The following is a 15,076-nucleotide window of genomic DNA, read 5'->3' as shown; positions in this document are numbered from 1 at the left end:
AAGATCAAGAATATCAAGGGAAATAATGAAAAAAAAATGTGAAGGAAGGGGGCCTACCAGTACCAGATATTAAACTATACTATAAAGCAGCAGTCATCACAACAATATGGTACTGGCTAAGAGATAGAGAGGAGGATCAATGGAATAGTCTGGGGATAAATGACATCAGCAAGACAGTGTATGATAAACCCAAAGAGCCCAACTTTTGGGACAGGAATCCACTATTTGACAAAAACTGCTGGGAAATTTGGAAAACAATATGGGAGAGATTAGGTCTAGATCAACATCTCACACCCTACACCAAGATAAATTCAGAATGGGTGAATGACTTGAATATAAAGAGGGAAACTATAAACATGTTAAGTGAACAGAGAATAGTATACTTGTCAGATCTCTGGGAAAGGAAAGACTTTAAAACCAAGCAAGAGTTAGAGAAAATTACAAAATGTAAATTAAATGGTTTTGATTATATTAAACTAAAAAGTTTTTGTACAAACAAAAACAATGTAGTCAAAATCAGAAGGGAAACAACAAATTGGGATAAAATCTTTATAACGAAAAACTCTGACAGGGGTCTAATCACTCAAAAATTCAAGGAGTTAAAGCAATTGTATTAAACATCAAGCCATTCCCCAATTGATAAATGGGCAAGAGACATGAATAGGCAATTATCAGGTAAAGAAATTAAAAGTATCAATAAGCACATGAGAAAGTGTTCCAAATCTCTAATCATTAGAGAAATGCAAATCAAAACAACTCTGAGGTATCACCTCACACCTAGCAGATTGGCTAAAATGAAAGAAGGGGAGAGTAATGAATGTTGGAGGGGATGTGGCAAAATTGGGACATTAATGCATTGCTGGTGGAGTTGTGAAATGATCCAGCCGTTCTCGCTGGCAATTTGGAATCATGCTCAAAGGGCTGTAAAAGAATGCCTGCCCTTTGATCCAGCCATACCATTGCTGGGTTTGTACCCCAAAGAGATCATAGATAAACAGACTTGTATGAAAATATTTATAGCTGCGCTTTTTGTGGTGGCAACAAATTGGAAAAGGAGGGTATGTCCTTCAATTGGGGAATGGCTGAACAAACTGTGGTATATGCGGGTGATGGAATACTATTGTGCTAAAAGGAATAATAAACTGGAGAAGTTCCAGGCGAACTGGAGAGACCTCCGGGAACTGATGCAGAGCAAAAGGAGCAGAGCCAGAAGAACTCTATACACAGAGACTGATATACTGTGGTAAAATTGAATGTAATGGACCTCTGTACCAGCAGCAATACAATGACCCAGGACAATTCTGAGGGATTTATGGTAAAGAAAGCTACCCACATTCAGAGGAAGGACTGCAGGAGAGGAAACATATAATAAAAACAACTGCTTGAACGCATGGGTCGGGGTGGACATAATTGAGGGTGTGGACTCGAAACTACCACACCAATGCAACTACCAACAATTTGGAAATTGGTCTTGATCAAGGACACATGACAAAACTAGTGGAAATGCACATCGGCCATGGGTGGGGGGGGTACTGGAGGGGGGGTTGAAGGGGAAAAGTGGAGCATGAATCATGTAACCATGTTAAAAATGAATATTAATAAATGTTAAAAAAAATAAAACTTTAATTATAGGTCGAAAAAAAAATGTATTCTACCAAACATTTGAAGAACAATTATTTCCCACATTATGTAAACTGTTTGGAAAAACAAGCAAAGAAGGTCCCCTATCACATTCCTTTTACAACACAAATATGGTACCAATACCTAAGCTACTAAGGGAGGTGGGGATGACACCATTTCTGGTATTAGAGTTTTGACTATGAATGGACTAGAGCTAATTCCATTTACACCAGGAAGATCAAAAACACAGAGAGTAAACTATAGATCAATTTCCCTAATGAATATTGTTGAGAAAAATATAAATAACACACAAGAAAGGAGATTACAGTAATATATCACAAAGATCATACACTGTTCAAGTGAGATTTACACCAGGCAGACTGTAAGACTGGTTCAATATTACAGAAACTATCAGTATAATTAACAATATCATTAACAAAACCAACAGAAATTATATGATTATCTTAATAGGCAGAAAAAGCTTTTGATAAAATATAACAATCTTTCCTATTAAAAACCCCAGCGAGCAAAGGAATAAATGATTTTCCCCTTAAAATAATAAGTAATATCTAATACCATTAGCAAGCATTATCTGTAGTGTAGACATGCTGTAAACCTTCCCAGTAAGAACAGGAATGAAACAAAGATTTTGTTATCACCACTATTATTTAATAGTGTTCTAGGAATGCTAGCTATAGCATTAAGAGAAGAAAAAGAAGTTGAAGGAATTAGAAAAGGCAATAAAGAAGCAAAACTATTATTTTTTGCATTTAACATGGTAGTATAGTTAGAGAATCCTGGAGAATCAACTAAAATTAGTTGAAATAATTAACAACTTTAGCAAAATTTCAGGATATAAAAATAAAGTCATATAAATAATTGGTATTTCTACATATTACCCACATAGCTCAACAGTAAGAGATAGTAGTTAATACAAAATGCTTGGGAATCTGCCTACCAAAACAAACTCAGGAACTATATGAACACAATTACAAAACACTTTTCTCTCAAATAAAGTCAGATTAAACAATCGGAACAATATTAATTATTAATGGATGAGCTGACATGACAATTCTAAGTTAATCTACTTTTTCAGTGCCATACCAATCAAATTGCCCAACAATTATTTTATGAAGCTAGAAAAATAGTAATAATATTCATCTGGAAGAACAAAAGGTCAAGAATATTAAGGGAATCAATGAAAAAACAAAGTGAAGGAAAGTGGCCTAGCAGTACCAGATGTCAAACGGTATTACAAAGTAACGATCATCAAAACAGATTGGTATTGGCTAAGAAATAAAGTGGTAGATCAATGGAATAGATAAAGTACATCATTCCTAGTAATAAATGACCATAGCAATTTAGTATTTGATAAATCCAAAGATCCAAACTTTTGGGACAAGAACTCACAATTTGACAAAAATTGCTAGGAAAATTGGAAAAAGGTATGGCAGAGACTGGGGATAGACCAACCTCTCACACCATCTAACAAGAAAAAGACAACATGTATACATGATTTAGACATGATGGGTGCTACCATAAGCTGGACCTCTGGATAAGGGAAGAATTTATGACCATACAAGAGAGGGAGAGAACTATAGAATGTAAAATAGATAACACGGATTATTGTAAATTTAAAAGGTTTTTGTATAAACAAAACCAATGCAACTAAGATTAGAGGGAAAGCAGAAAGCTGGGAAAAATTTTACAGCAAGTATCTCTGATAAAGGTCCCATTTCTCAAAAATAGAGGAAACTTGACATATTTTAACATGAACATAAGATTGTTTTTACATGTAATTGGAAAAATTAAGTAATTGGGATATAAAAATTGTTTTTATATGTATTAAGAAAAAATGTTAAAATAAAAAACAAACGTCTATGATCTTTGAAGGAGAGAATATTAATACTAGTGACACTATAAATTACAGATAAGTTGCTGATTTGCATTAAATGGAGTGATTTTTCCTACATAAACACACATACACACAAATATACAAACAAATATATATATATGTATATATATATATACATATAGTTAAGTATTAAATGAAAAGAAGTGGTTCAGATAAAGGGTCATAAGAAATCTGAGACTTGAGAAATGAATTTAAAATAAGGGGTATCAAGAAAGGCTTCATAAAGGAGTGGACAATTTCACTGGTCTTTGAAAGAGAGATCTGGTTACACATGTGGAGATGGGGTGTGAAAGGAGGAGAATACATTCCAGATGTAGAGATAGTGTGGTCTAGTGAGTTTTGAAAAGTATGTCATAGTAAGATTATTTGCCTTGAATTATGGCTGAAGAGCTGAATGATTTTATTTAGTTACTCCAACTCATTTAAAGTAAATGATAAAATGCTCTATCTTTAGACTGTGTGAAAAAGTCTTTGAAAGCCAACAAATGAAGTGAAATGATACCAGATAGTAACTTTGTTCCTTTTGGCTGAGGGATTGCTTTATGTCCTCTGGCTGGAATTGGGAAGTTCTAGCAAGGGGTGAGCTGAGGGTGAGGTGGGATGGGATGGGGGAGATCTCTAAGAAGAAACTGCCTGGAGTGAGATGGGGAAAAGGAGATACCTTGATTTTTAACCTTAATATGTGTTTACTAAGCACCTGCTATCTCCCAGGCACTCTGCTAAGTGCTGGGGACACAAAAGAGAAAAAAGATAGTCCCTGCCCTCAAAGATCTTATAATCAAATGGGGGAGACAATGTCTTCTTTTTCACTTACCCTCTGACTAAAAGAGGACTACATGAGCTTCAATGGATCTGGAAGCTGTTGGACTTCCCATCTTCTCATTAGCATTCTTGTATAATTTCCCCAGGAAAATAACTTCTTAAAAGTGCATTCATTAGAACCAAAGACAGCCTGAACATAAATTCACTGGAGTAAAGAGAGGCTTTCAATACCCTAGGAATGGGAAAAAAGAACTTTCACCAATGAGAATTTATTGCTTATTTGCCATATACACTTCTAAGATTGAGCTCCCTTTCCTACGAACTCTGTATATGCTGGTGGGAGAGTGTTTCAAAAAATTTGGGGGCTATTTTTGTATTAACTATTCTTACTTTTCCTCCTCAGTAAATAATCCCTTTCTAAAGGCTACTTAAGCTTAAGGCTGACTGACAAAATGAATCTCAATTGATAATTATGTGTGTGGGGGGAACATATCTACTGAGGTCTCAAGCTAATGGCTTTAGAAATACACTCCCTGATGTCACAGGCGCACCACTAGAGCCCTGAGGGGGAAATGTAGCCTTGCTCTAGGACCCAAGATTTGCCTATGAGAATTGGAGTTGAGCAAAGGATTCTCAGAGCTTATGTGGAGTATGCTATGATAAGACATTTATAAGTTATTCAGAAAGCAAAGAGCTATTGAAGTTTTGTTTTTGTTTTTAAACTAGTTCGAACTATTGCTCTGAGCAGTTCTTTATTCTGGATTGGAGACAGGACAGACTAAAGTCAGAAAAGTAACAACAAAAAGTCTTTATCCTTGACAACATTACTATATCTATTCCCTGTAGAGGGAGAAAAATATATACAAATTAAATGCAAAGTAATTTGGTAGTTTACTAGCAGCTAGGAGATTCAGAGAAGTTCATACATAAGAGATTTATTTTTATCTGAATGTTGAAATAAACTAGAGTATCTAAGAGGTAGCAGGAAAAAAGAATGCAATCCAGATATGGAAGACTGCACCAAAACATAAAGCCCGGGGATGTAATGTTATTTATCAGGAAGAGTAGAAAGGCCACTTTGACAAGACTGGAACACATGTGAGGGAAGTGATATATGATAAGCACAGAAACATAGATTGTGGCTAAATTGTAATGGGCCTTACATGCCAAACATAGGAGTTTCTAGTTCAGTCAGTCAACAAATATTTATTTGTTGTTCAGTTGTTTCAGTTATGTTCAAGTCTTCATGACCCTGTTTGGAGTTTTCTTGGTAAAGTCACTGGAGTGATTTTCCATTTCCTTTTCTAGATCATTTCACAGATGAGGAAACTAAGGCAAATAGAATTGAGTAACTTGCCTAAGGTCACAAAGCTGGAGTCTGAGGCTGGATTTGAACTCAGATCTATAGTATTTCTTGATCACTACTATATGACAAGCACTCTGTTGAATATAGGGCACATAAAAAGAGACAAAAGATAATCTCTGCCCTAAAGGAACTTACAATCTAATGGGTCAAAAAAATAAGCAAGGACATATACATATAGAGGTATATGTATATATGGATGTAAATGTATTTATACAGATAAATGAATTTATATGTACAAACATATATATTCATGTGTATGTATATATACACACAAATGTACAAACAAGCAATGTACAGGATAATTAGGAAATAATTAAAAGAGGGAAGTCACTTGAATTGAGGGGTAGGGAAAGACTTGCTGTAGAAGGTGGAATTTGAAGGAAACTAGGGAAGCCAGAAGGCAGAGTTGAGGAAAAGAGACCATTTTAGGCTTGGGAATCAGCCAGAGAAAATTCCCAGAGCTAAGAGATGGAGTGTTCATGGGACAGCCAGGAGGTCAGTGTCACTGGGTTTTAAAAGTATGTGTGGGGTATGAAATATAAAAAAATCTTAAAAGGAGTGGGTAGCTCATTTATTTATTTGTTTGTTTGTTTATTTATTTGTTTAAACCTTTAACCTCTGTGTATTGGCTCCTAGGTGGAAGAGTGATAAGTGTGGGCAATGGGGGTCAAGTGACTTGCCCAGGGTCACACAGCTGGGAAGTGTCTGAGGTCAGATTTGAACCTCGGACCTCCCATCTCTAGGCCTGACTCTCAGTCCACTGAGCTACCCAGCTGCCCCCTGGGGAGCTTATATATGAAAGGCTTTGAATCCTGGATGATATTATGTTTGACCTTGGAGGTGATAGATCATCAAGTTGGAGAATGTAGAGGACCAAGAACAACAGGATACTGGAATTTGTAGAATGTTTAAGTCTTACAGGAGCAAGAAACATCTGTTGTCTCATCTTATCCTGAGGAACAGAGAGGCACCTGGTAAAATAATGGATAGAGCACTAGGCCTGGAGTTAGAAGCACTTGATATTAAATCTTGTCTCTGATACTAGCTGTGTGACCCTGGATAAGTCATTTAAACAGTCTCAATTTCCTTAGTTGTAAAATGGAGATGTTAATAGCACCTAACTTTGTTTTGAGGATCAAATGAGATAATATTTGTTAACCAAAAAAAAAAAAAACCTTAGTGCATGGTACATAGCAAGTGCTGTAGAAATGCTAGTTATAATTATTATTCATTATTTGAACTGAGGCATGTTTATAGAGGCTAAGTGATTTGCCCAAAATTATTTAGAAAGCGGATCTAGAACTCGAACTCAAGACTTCTGGCTCTATGCCCAGGACTGTCTGATATTCTTTCCATCACAATATGTTACCTCAGTTTTAACAATTGCCCTTCATTTTGCAAGATTTTATAGGTCATGAAAGTCCAGCAAATGAATCCAAGGACAGTAAGCACTTCAGACCTTGGAACGTGGTAGTTAAGTGCCCTTGCATGTGCTGAAGCTATATTATATACCTTCTTAAGAACAGATGACATGGTATTTCCCAGATGCCACTATTTAATTGTGTCTGAAAGCAACAACTGATTGAAGAGGGTGGGCTGTAGGTAGGAGAGGGATGGCCTTCCTCACCCTCAAGGAGTACTGATGGCACTAATGGCCATAGGGGGAATTTTGGCACAGGACAGGAACAGGTGGGAGCAGCAGGTGGGGTTGGCTGGAGATGACAAGGGCATACAGTATGCTGTTGGCAAGCTACTGGCAATCTGGGTTCAGGAGCTAGAGATCACAAAGGAAGAACAGAAATGGTTACAAATGGATAGAGGAGCAGGTCAGAATAGACTGTCAGAGCTGGCTGACAGATACTCTCAGAGCTAGTGCAAAGAAAATGATCAGTGCAAGAGTTGGAATCCCTGCTTACATGGGCCCTAGAGACTCTCATCACTTTGACAGTCACTCCAGAAACATGCTGTAGCAAGCACTAGAATGGCCAAGGTCTTGGATCCTGCAGGGTAGGCATACCCCTGTAACAGCCTCACTGGGGAGAGAGAGGAGAAAAGCAAAATAAATTCTTACACATACACCCCCTTCAAATTATTGTAGATGATTTATATTTTGTTCATCATTTCTTCTTCAAGATAAGCTTCATTTAGGAGCAACTGTTAGAACCCCACAAATCACTCTGAAGTCCTGTGAAACAAATGACAATTTTGGTATGAGACATTCTGCTCCTGACTTGCTCTGCAGATGTTCTCTTCTGCTCCATTTTTTAATGGGTGAAGAAATTAAGATGTAGAAAGATGAAATAATATGTGCCCAAGGTTCTGTTCTGGGTTCTCTTCTCTTCTATAATATCTTATATGGTTATGTTATCATTCTCTTGGCTACAAATGTCATCTCTATGCAGATGATTCCCAGATTCAACATAGAAAGCCTTTACCTCTTTCCAGAGCTACAGTCTTACTTCACTATTTGACATCCTGTAGGCATCTCAAGCTCATTATGTCCAAATCGTATCATCTTTTCCTCTAAACTCACCCCTCTTTTGGACTTCTTATTCTCCCATTTGCCCAGTGATGAAACTTCAGATTTATCCTTGACTCCTATCACCCTACATATACAATCCATTGCCAATTTGAGTAATTTATATATTCATATCTCCATATATGTCCCCATTTCCCCCGTCCCCCCATAGCCCCCACAATTCCACTGGGTTTTACATGTATCATTGATCAAGACCTATTTCCATATTATTAATAGTTGTGGTCATTTAGCATCTACATCCCCAATAATATCTTCATTAGCCCATATGTTCAAGCAATTGTTTTTCTTCTGTGTTTCTACTCCCACAGTTCTTCCTCTGAATGTGAATAGCGTTCTTTCCCATAAGTCCCTCAGAATTTTTCTGGATCATTGCATTTCTTCTAGTAGAGAAGTCCATTATGTTCGATTGTACCACAATGTTTCAGTCTTTGTATACAAACTTCTCCTGGTTCTGCTCCTTTCACTCTGCATCAATTCCTGGAGGTCATTCCAATTCCTCTAGCTCCTTATTCCCTAAAGTGATTTTCTAAAGTCTGATAATGTCACACAAATCCCCTAGCACCATCCTCCCTAGCCCAACTTAAAGAACTCCATTGGCTTCTTATTACATCAAAGATTAAATATAAAATATAAAAGTCAGCTGTTTGACACTTAAAGACTTCATGACCTGGTTCCTTCTTAACTGTAAGTTTTCTTATATAATTGTTTACTAATTTTCTGTCATGTCCAACTCTTTGTGACCCTTTTTGAGGCTTTCTCAGCAAAGATTCTGGAGTGGTTTATCATTTCCTTCTCCAGTTCATTTGACAGGTGAGGAAACTGAGGTAAAGAAGATTTGGTGACTTAGGGTAACTCGATTAATAAGTGTATGAGGCTGGATTTTAACTCAGTTATCTCCAAGACTTCAGGCCTGACACTATCCACTGTGCCACCTAGATGCCCCCTTTCTTATAGCATACTACTCTACATGTGTTTGAAGTGGAATTTCTCCTCTTAGGTCTTCATGCCAGCTTTTATTTGTTTTTGTTGTTTATACATAAGAATATTGAAGATGTTTTATGGAGTTATTTTATATCCTACAATTTTGCTAATGTTATTATTTTAACTAAAAGACCATCAATGAAAAAATTTCAAAATACATGAAAGAAAAAAGTAAGAAGTTCAGATAGTGACTAAGTGAAGAGAAATTTTGTAAAATTTGATGTACATTTTAAACAATGGTATATAGAACTTCATAGTTTCATATCCAAGCTCCTTTTCTGCTCTCTGTACATGAAAGTCATACTTTTTGATGTTTAAGTTCTAAAGAAAATCAATTTGGAGCTCAATTGGGAGGGACTTTAAATGCCAAATACTTTTATCTTACCCTGTTTTCACTTTTTCTGTATTAGGCCAAACCCACTTATTAATGCCACCATCACCACCTCCACTTCCACCTCTATCTCTATCTCTGTCTCTGTCTTTGGTCTCTGTCTCTCTTTGTCTCCTATTAATTGTTCCTTAGCAGATTTAATCAACATTCTTTTTCTCCATTTCCAATCTTACATTAAGAACTCATATCTGCTTTCTTGCTTTCCAGTAAAGCAAAGGTTTACTAAGGTTTTATGCATTTTTTTCTCACAATAACCCTACAAGGTAGATGGCAAAGGTAAAATTATTCTCACTTTTTCAAGAAAGAAAAATGAGACTTAGGGAGATTAAGTGCCTTGTTCAGGGTGACCAAGTTAATAATTAAGTTTTAGAGCTGGTACTCAGGCCCAGGTCTCCCAACTTCAGATCCAGGGCTGCTTCTTCAATATCTCCTTACTACCAGAAATAGTAAGAATGAAAAACTCATTTTCATGTGTTAGTATTTGATGCCATACAATGGTAGCAATTGTAGAAAATGACTGAGAGAGGAAAGAAAATGAAAAGTGTGGAAAGAATGAGGGCAAGTGTGGAAATTGGAGAATGGTATAAAAGAGGAAAAGGGCTGTAAGCCACAGCTGCTGCTACAAAGAGCAGGAGCAAAACATGTGCAAAATCCATCATTAATTTCTCCTATGGTTAACCAGGAGCCTGATGAAAGGTAGTTGTCAACTCAAAACAGGAAGGAAACAGTGAGGGGAAGAAGTTTTGGAAGAGCCTGAAAAATGGGAGAAATTAAATACCGGAGAAAGGAAAAGGAAGGAAAGTGAAACCCAAGAGAGAGGAAATGGGAAGGCAAAAAGTGTTCCAAGGATTGATGGTGTGTCTTGAAAAGAGGAATGGAAAACTAGCAGAAAGGAGAGAAGTCACTGGATAGGGGTGAAGAGAAGAGAAGAAGAGAGATCACTAAGTTACTTAAAGCACAATTTTTCACCAGAAAACAATTCAAAGAAGCCAAAAAGTGCTCATATTACTAAGACTGTTATTATAGCATCATTAGGCATATGAAAAGATTCTGTGAAATAAAAGTAACTATGGAGAATATTACTTGTAAAAAAAAACACAGCATAGACTAGGTGCATGGATATGTCCCTGGAATAAGTGACCCATACTTCCAGGTTTTTTATAACCAAGCTGTCCTGATTGTTAAAGGTACTGTTCTGATTTGTTTGGGCAAGAGTTCAAATTGGAATGGCTCTCTGACCCACTCTGTCTCCATGCATGCTGACATACAGAGAGATTTCCGATATGATCCCCATGCCAGGACTAAAGGAGAATGTAACCACTGCTTAAGAAGTGGAGATATAGAAGACATATTTTAGAAGATAAGTGAAAGCCAAGGGTTTGTTCTGAATATTGAGGATTCATTCTTTTCACGTCTTAGAGAATACATAATAACAAGACTTAAGGTGGCAGAAAGATTTGCATGAGATAAGAATTTAATTGAGAAGTAAAAGAGAGGATAAATGACATGTACAATGTACATTAAAGTTTGCAAAGCTCACTATATACTTTGTCATTTGAGTCTCAAAACAAATCTATGAAGCTTACTGATCAGGACAGTCATTTGTACATCCGCATATAGTGGAAAGCTCTTTTCTGAACAGAAAAAAATACATGTCAGCATCTTAAAGGATCTCTTATCACTCTTCTTGGCAGGGATAGAACTTGAATAGGATAAATTTTTTTCTTCCCATTTCACAGTTGAAGAAATTGCAGTTCAAAGAAATTAGGTGATTTACTTTTCATCATTAGGTCCATCCATTTCACCATACATTCTCTTGAACTAACACCCTGCCTGCCCACCCAAGAGTCTGAAAAACCAATCCCCCTAAAAATATTTCCCTCTCCTAACTGCCTTAAGCAGCTAAACTTCCTTTCAGTGGGAGGCACTACTCTAGATTAAGATATTATGTCCATCCTTGGGGCAGCAGTCAGGTGTAAGGGTTAAGTTAGGAGTTTTGACAAAATAAGAGAGTAGTTTTTAATAATTTAAGTTTTAATGAGAATATAGTAGAGTTGTAAATTAATATTATCATTTTAAGCCAGAGAAAAGAAAACTTCTAGCAGCTTTTAACAATTAGCAATTTAGTTTAATTAAAATACAGATAGTAAAATAATATAGTAAAATGAATATAGTAAAGGTGAGAAATATAGGAAAGATGGAGAGAAAGAAAATTTCCCAATGTCTATACTAGTTATCCTATAACTGTGTTAAAATTAATGGTTTGGCTAAATATATGGAAATTGTGAATCTTTTATTTGTAGAGAAATACAAAAGGGTAGAAAGGACATTAGCTTATCTAACTAAATATTATTCCAGTGCTTGGCTCTGCCAGGACTTGTTAAACTTCAATCAGAATTAAACTATCTCCAGAAGACAGGAAGGGAAACCATCTATCCACTCTTGAACCAACTTCCTTCTTGGAGTGATTCTCTTCTTGAAGTTCACTCTCTACTAGCCTCCTTCACCAGAAACCACCTTTACCAGACTACTTTCATGGCTATTATGGTGGTTTCCTGTCCTTGCCCCTTTTCACAAGGGCCAATCACAGCTTCCAAATTTTCCGAGTTCTCACCTTTGAAATCACACCTTTCTGAATGTGTGAATTCTTAAATTTCTGTCTTGTTCTCACCTAGCATCAAGTAAGATGTGAACTTGCTAAGTGGTTTTCAAGCTTCCCTCACCTAGTTCAAGCTTTTTGTTGATTCAAAGTTATTGCCAACCAAAGTGTTAACTCTAGCTAGGCAAAGAGAACAAAGGATTCCCTTTTCACAAGTGTGAACTCAAAGTGAAACAAGAATTCCCTTTCATATAACTACCTATAATTACTACCTAAAACTGCCTATATCTACCTATAACTGCCTATAACTATCTCTAATAACAATCACCCCACAAAGTTCCAACTCAATCCAGCCCAATCAAAACTAACCCAATCAGTGTTTAATCCCATCCCAATTACGTCTGTCAATGAAGACCAGCCACCTTCCAAAAAATTCAAGAAAGGAAAAAAACCTAACAGTCCAAACCAAAAGCCCAAAACCCAAAAGCCAAAAAGCCCTCTGAGTATGCTCAGGCCTGCCTTTTATATTCCAGCAACTAAACACCAACCACCAACTCAACACACTACCAGCAGCCAACTTCCCCACCACTGCCAGCTCTAATTGTCAGCAACTGACAACCTTTTCTACCCTTTTTCTACCTCCCTTCCTGTCTTTATGGTTTCTATTTCCTCTCACTGTGGGGCTTGTTAATCCCTATACATCTCTATAGTAAGAGGACCTCCAGGACCCCCATGAAATTAAAAAAGGAATCAAGAATCCCTTTTTACCCAGGAGGACCTGGATTCAACTCTGACCTCAAGCAAATTCCTAGCTGTGTGACTGAATACAAATGAATAAATGTCTTGGACTGCAAGAAACTCAAGAAGTAGGCCTGGAGGAATAGAATAGCTCAACAACAAATCCAGTTAGGCCAGTTTGCCCCTCCTTGACAGCATGGTGGTGCAATAATTCCTGGGAATTTACCATAATGATACCAGACAGTGCAGACACCTTATCCACTTTTACTCCAGTGTAGTTTAGAATTCCCAAACTTATGCAACCCATGAGTTTTAGTCTTTCCAGGAGTAGGGACTATAGGCATGTATCATCATGTTTGATTTCTTCCAGGTACTTCAACAGTTCACAGGAATTGGTGAGCCACCAGCTTGCCTACGGAGGGACAAACTGGCTTAGGTTGGAATCAAAGCAGGACAAAACATCTTCCCTAATCACATATGGTGTAGGGTTTAGAATGGTAAATGTTATTCAAAAACTGAAAATTCATAATTAGAATTGACCAAACAGAAAATAATGACATCATGGCACAAGAAATATAAAAATAAAAAATATTTTAAAAAACAAGAGAAGAAAATGTAAAGTTTATTTTTTTAATCAAAACAGCAACAATTGACCTAGATCAGTGATGGGCAAACTTTTCAAAGACAGGGCCAAAAGAAAGGAAATGCTCATCTGTCAGTCTGTTTCTAAGGCAACTCTTTTGAAGTTTCATTGTATTGTATTCATCAGATTAGGAATAATGGCCACCTCCTGATAGAACATTTCAGGGGGCCTGCATCTGGCCTGTGGGCTGTAGTTTGCCCATCACTGATCTAGATTGATAAATTAAGGAGAGATTATCTAAGAATTAGTGGGCTATCTGAAAATCATGACTATTTCCCTTCCCCCTGCAAACATCTCTCATGTATCATCTTTCTTTTTATATTTTAATTTAAAACATTTATTGTTTTCTTCCTCTCATGGAAAAAGAAAGAGAAAACTCTTATAATAAATATGAATGGTGTAAAAGGGAATTCTTTGTTCTCTTTGAGTTTACACTTGTGAAAGGGAATCTTTTATCCCCTTTGTCTATTTTGAGTTAACACTTTGGTTAACAATAACTTAATTATCCCTACTTAGTACCTCACTAGATTGTGAAGACAGGATTAATTATCCTTTGTCTACTTTTGAATTGAATCAACAAAAGCTTGAACACACTACTTAGTACTAGATGAGAAACTAGCTAGCAAGTTACTAACTCTTAGAAATTCAGTCAGCTGGGAATCTGAATCTTTTTTTTTAACATTTATTAATATACATTTTTAACATGGTTACCTGATTCATACTTCTCTTATCCCCTTCACCCCCCCTCCCCGCACTCCCCCCACCCATGGCCGATGCGCATTTCCACTAGTTTTGTCATGTGTCCTTGATCAAGACCAATTTCCAAATTGTTGGTAGTTGCATTGGTGTGGTAGTTTCGAGTCCACACCCTCAATCATGTCCGCCCGGACCCATGCGTTCAAGCAGTTGTTTTTCTTATGTTTCCTCTCCTGCAGTCCTTCCTCTGAATGTGGGTAGCATCTTTACCATAAATCCCTCAGAATTGTCCTGGGTCATTGTATTGCTGCTGGTACAGAGGTCCATTACATTCAATTTTACCACAGTATATCAGTCTCTGTGTACAGTGTTCTTCTGGCTCTGCTCCTTTCGCTCTGCATCAGTTCCTGGAGGTCTCTCCAGTTCACCTGGAACTCCTCCAGTTTATTATTCCTTTTAGCACAATAGTATTCCATCACCCGCATATACCACAGTTTGTTCAGCCATTCCCCAATTGAAGGACATACCCTCCTTTTCCAATTTGTTGCCACCACAAAAAGCGCAGCTATAAATATTTTCATACAAGTCTGTTTATCTATGATCTCTTTGGGGTACAAACCTAGCAATGGTATGGCTGGATCAAAGGGCAGGCAGTCTTTTATAGCCCTTTGAGCATGGTTCCAAACTGCCAGCCAGAATGGTTGGATCAGTTCACAGCTCCACCAGCAATGCATTAATGTCCCAATTTTGCCACATCCCCTCCAGCATTCATTACTCTCCCCTTCTTTCATTTTAGCCAATCTGCTAGGTGTGAGGTGATACCTCA

This window comes from Gracilinanus agilis, chromosome 6 (assembly GCF_016433145.1).
Source record: "Gracilinanus agilis isolate LMUSP501 chromosome 6, AgileGrace, whole genome shotgun sequence".
In the NCBI taxonomy this organism is placed as follows: domain Eukaryota; kingdom Metazoa; phylum Chordata; class Mammalia; order Didelphimorphia; family Didelphidae; genus Gracilinanus; species Gracilinanus agilis.
Note: the sequence above shows the minus strand (reverse complement) of the source record.